The following is a 5,457-nucleotide window of genomic DNA, read 5'->3' as shown; positions in this document are numbered from 1 at the left end:
ATAATGCAGGGTTCACTAGAGTCAATGACGTGAGAAGAAGACACTCGGTGAGACAAAGGTTTGCCGGTCACAAGAGACAAGATTGGTATGTACCCAAATTTCATGGTTACTTTTACTAGTGTAATAAGTTTGGACATAGAATTGCTGAGTGTAGGTTGATCCGTAAGCCCCCTCCTAGTTTTGAAAGTAGAAATTTGTTTGCTACACTCTGGGATATGAATGTTATTTGTTATCATTGTAATGAGTTTGGTCATAGGAGTTATGATTGTAGGAGAAGGCAACCAATATCCTGCAATAGTTTTTCAAGTTCGTCTTTCAATGTCAATGTGATGCTATCATTATCAAAATGTTGGCCACATTGCAAAGCATTGAAAACTCAAGACATCGAAGCAAAAGAAGTCAGTACCGGATCGAAGACCGGAATCAAAACCGAAGCAAAAAATTATAGTAGACAAGATGAAGGAAGCCAACCCAGTTTGGGTTGAGAAGGATAAGAATAAAGCAGAATTGAAAGTCTGATTGTACATATCGCCCTACATGCAGAAAGAATAAATTTATGGGTTGTAGATAGTGGTTGTTCTAATCACATGTCTTGAGATAAAAATAAGTTCATCAAGTTTGATGATTGGAATGGAGGTTCGGTGAGGTTTGGAGACAACTCTTCCATCAAGATAAAATGAAAAGGAACCCTGAACATAGATGGAAAATTGAAGGCTCATGATGTATACTATATGGAAGGACTAAAAATTAATTTTCTAAGTGAGTCAGATGTGCGATAAAGGATACAAATTCACTTTTGACTCTATTGGTTGTTAGATAAGAAAGGAGAGTAGCAAATAGATTTTGGCAGAAGGTAGAAGGATAGATGGAAATGTGTACAATCTGAAGGACTACTTTGAGTCCCAATGCTTTCTGGGACAAGTAGATGAGAGCTGGCTATGGCACAAAATATTAGGCCATATATACTTTGATAATTTGGTTAATGTGAGCAAGAAAGGCCATGTGAGACATATACCACCAATTATTAAACCGGCAAGCACCTTTTGCTATAAATGTCTAAGAGGTAAGCAGACTAAGGTAACCTTCAAGACAAAAGAACATAATACCTCAAGGCCATTATAACTTGTGCATACAAATCTATGTGGTCCAACTAGAATAAGAGCTTTAGCCGGTGAAAGATACTTCATGTTGTTCATTGATGATTTTTCAAGAATGACATGGGTCACCTTTCTACATGACAAATCACAAACATATGAGAGGTTCAAGATCTTTTGGAAGATGGTTGAGAAGAAAAGTGGATGCAAGTTGAAGTGTTTGAGATTTGACTGGGGTGGTGAGTTCACATCGAATGAGTTTGTAGACTACTATGAGAGACATGGAATCAGAAGATAGTATTCAGCCCCAAGAACACCACAACAAAATGGTTTTATAGAAAGAAAAAACTGGATTGTCAAGGAGATGGCAAGAACTATGTTGAATGAAGCAAACATACCAGATATGTACTGGAAGGAAGCATTTCATACTGTTGTATATACACTAAATCGGGTTCAGCTAAGAACAAATAGCAGAGTGACACCTTATGAACTATGGTATGACTGGAAGCCATTAGTTAAATATTTCAAAGTGTTTGGAAGTAAATGATTCATCAAGAGAGATGAAGATAGTTTAGGTGGCTTTGATTCTAGGAGTGATGAAGGTATTTTCTTGGGTTACTCTACTCACAACAAAGCCTCCAAATGCTACAATAAAATACTAAGAAGAGTTGTTGAAAGTGTGCATGTTAGAGTTGATAAAGATTTGCATAAAGGTAGACAAACACAAGTAAACCGATATGATGATTCATGTGATGAAGATGAAGTGCAGTTAGAAAGTGAACTAGGAGAAGCACCCAACAAGACCCCTAACAGATATGGGCAAAAAAATCACCTGAAAGAGAAGATTATAGGTAATAAAAATGATGGTGTACAGACCATAAGAAGACTTGCTCGAAACAATGAACAAGTGAATTTCTACCTCATGACTGAAATGAAACCCAAGACATTCAATGAGGCTAGCAAAAGTGACAAATGGATGGATGCTATTGAAAAAGAGCTGCAACAGATTGAAAAGAACAAGACTTGGGAATTAGTTCCTAGACCAGTGGATAAAAATTGCATTAGCACTAAATGGGTCTATTGGAACAATATGAATGAAGAAGGTAATATTTTTAGGCATAAAGAAAGATTAGTGTGTAAAGGGTTTTCTCAAGTAGAAGGAATTGATTTTGAAGAAACATTTGCACCGGTCGCAAGACTTGAGGCTATTAGAATGTTCTTATCATTCTGTGCATTCAAAGGCTACAAGGTATATCAAATGGACGTTAAGTCTGCCTTCTTGAATGGTAATTTGGAAGAAGAAGTCTACATAGAACAACCATAAGGTTTTTTACTACATGATGATAAAAATTTTGTATGCCGATTGAAGAAAGCACTGTATGGTTTAAATAAGGCTCCAAGAGAATGGTATTCAAGGTTAGATAAGTATCTTAAGGAACAAGGTTTCAGAAAGGGAAGTGCAGATAGTAATCTATACATCAAAGAAGATGAAAATCACTTGATTATTGTTGTTGTATATGTGGATGATATAATATTTGGAGGCAACAAGGATACCTTGTGTAAAGAGTTTGTTGATCAGATGCAATTAGAGTTTGAGATGCCAATGCTTGGAGAGCTGTCATATTTTCTTGGTTTGCAGATTCCATAGCAAGATAAAGGAATGTTTATCTCTCAAATCAAGTATGTCAGAGATATGTTGAAGAAGTTTCAAATGGAAGATAGAAAACTGGTAAGTATCCCCATGGTGACCGAATGCAAGTTGAGAAAGGTTGATGAATCATCAGAAGTGGATCAGACCCTGTATACATCCATGATTGGTTGTTTGTTATATCTTACTACCTCAAGACCATATATAGTTTAGGAAGTATGTATGGTGGAAAGATTTCAAGCTGCACCTAAACAGTCAAATGAGAATGCAGTTAGAATAATCTTTAGGTATCTACAAGGAACACTTAATTATGGCTTATGGTATCCAATGCAAGGAGATTTCACTTTACAGGCCTACATTGATGCCGATTGGGTAGGCTGCATTGATGACCAGAAAAGAACAAGCGATGTCACATTATTTTTAGGTGACCAGTTAGTTTCATGGCACAACAAGAAGCAAGATTTAGTCTTCCTATCCATTGTTGATGAAAAATATATTGCCACTGCTACATCTTGTTCTAAGGTGTTATGGATGAAGCAGACCCTCAAGAACATTCAGATAGAAATATCTGACCCTATTTCAATCTGGTGTGATAACTCAAGTGCAATTAACATTTTAAATAATCTAGTTATGCAATTAAGGACAAAGCACATTGCCATCAAATACCATTTTCTTAGGGAGAAGGTTGCACAGAAAGAAGTAAAGGTAGAATATATTCCTACAAGTGAACAAGTTGTTGATATCTTCACAAAACTTATATCAGCAAACACATTTGAGTATCTAAGACACAAGTTAGGAGTTTTCTCACCTGCTTTATGCACTTAAATGTGTATGGAGATTTGTGGTTTAGGGGGAGTTCACGACCATACATTTTTCTCTTGGACCATATGCTGGACACAGGGGGAGATCAAATGTTTGTGTGACAGTACCGACTAGTTTGAAGCTTTGGGAAGTTGTCTATTCAATTTTTTTATCTATCAAAGTTGCCATCAGCTTGATTGAGAGAGTAACTTCACAGGGGGAAAAATTGATCATCAATCCTTGTTTGTGACTTTTATAGTTGTCTATTCAGCTTGTCTATCTACAAAAGTTGCAATTGGCTTGCTGGGAGAAAGGATAGAGTGGTCTGGCCTACTGGTAATTGATGTCTGAGCCCTTTGTCATTATTGTCAAAGGGGGAGGTAGTGCATGTTGTGAGCCTGGATTGTGGAGAAAGAGCCCAAATTGTGAAGATAATGTGTGTGTTAAAATCAATGCCAAAGGGGGAGATTGTTGGCATTGTATTGTCATTGATTTCAATCGATAAGTATGTCAACCGGTATGCAAGATGTTGTTGTCGACATTGGAGATTGTTGGCATGTTGATGTCAACTTGTATGAAAGTTGATGTTACCGGTATGTAGATTGTTTATGAGCCCGGATTGTGGAGAAAGAGCCCAAACTATGAAGAAAATATGTGTGTTGACATCAATGCCAAAGGGGGAGATTGTTGGCATTGTATTGTCATTGATGTCAATCGATATGTAAGATGTTGTTGTCGGCATTGGAGATTGTTGGCATGTTGATGTCAACCAGTATGCAGATTTTTGGCATGTTGATGTCAATCAGTATGCAAGTTGACGTTACCAGTATGCAGATTGTTGGCATGTTGATGTCAACCGCTAAGCAAGCAAACCGGGTAAGTGCGGTTTGAGATAGCATGTCCCAACCGACAAAACATAGAAGTGCACGATATGAAGGTTAACCGATTAGTTTATATCATAGCATGTTCAGTCGGTGACCAAGTTTGAACTGACATAGTCAAGTGAGTTGGATGTTGACAGAGATGTCACATGGACTCAAGGAGGTGAACATGCAGTGGTAGGTGAATGGTGCATCGACGAGGTAGTTGCCGACTAGGTCGGTATTAAATGTCGACTACAAAAATCACGGATCGGTTGCAGAGAATTGCAGCTCAAATCAGATCAAAGGGAAGAGATTTTATTCTTTGACATTATGATCGAAGTAGGATATCTGATGGTCTTGTTGATCTGGAGAAAGAAACAGTCAGATCATTCATTATGATCGACAAAATCAAGACCGATGAACAGAGTACAATTTGCTAAATATAGTAAACATTTATAGGAAGAATAAAAAAGGACAAAGCTTTTTGTTCACCTATTACAGGTTGTCGATTCAAGAAGATGAGACCCGATTTGATACGGATTGTGATTGGTGAAGAAAACCCTAAGCGCGTGAAGTTTGATTTTTTGTTTTGGTGGGAAAGTTGTTGGCATTGTGATTGTCATTGATGTCAACCGGTATAGGATGGTTACCGGTATAAGAGATGTTTGTGCTGTACTATTATTGTTGCATACTTAATGAGATGTCTTTGATATTCACCGGTAAGTGAGGAAATGTCTTTCAACACAAAGACCTTTGGAGTCACCGGTACACAAGTTAGTGTTGACTTGTGCAAGGACTGCAAACCGGTAAGTGATATGCTGGTAGTGCATTGTTTCCAACTGACAAGTGAGTTAGTTTAGAAGTGTCAATCGACAACTGGTATGCTGAAGGATATTTGTACAAGAAACAATAAGACTCCCCACTAGATAAAGAAGTAGTCACCATAAGAAGTAGTTGACATGATGATGTGGTCACTGGATTTGACTCAGACTGAAGTTTAGTAGTCTTATGCATGACCGAAGCTCTCTGGACAGACAAGTGATCAGTGACT

Source organism: Cryptomeria japonica, chromosome 2 (genome assembly GCF_030272615.1).
Source record: "Cryptomeria japonica chromosome 2, Sugi_1.0, whole genome shotgun sequence".
Classification (NCBI taxonomy): Eukaryota; Viridiplantae; Streptophyta; class Pinopsida; order Cupressales; family Cupressaceae; genus Cryptomeria; species Cryptomeria japonica.
This window is presented reverse-complemented; position numbering follows the sequence as displayed.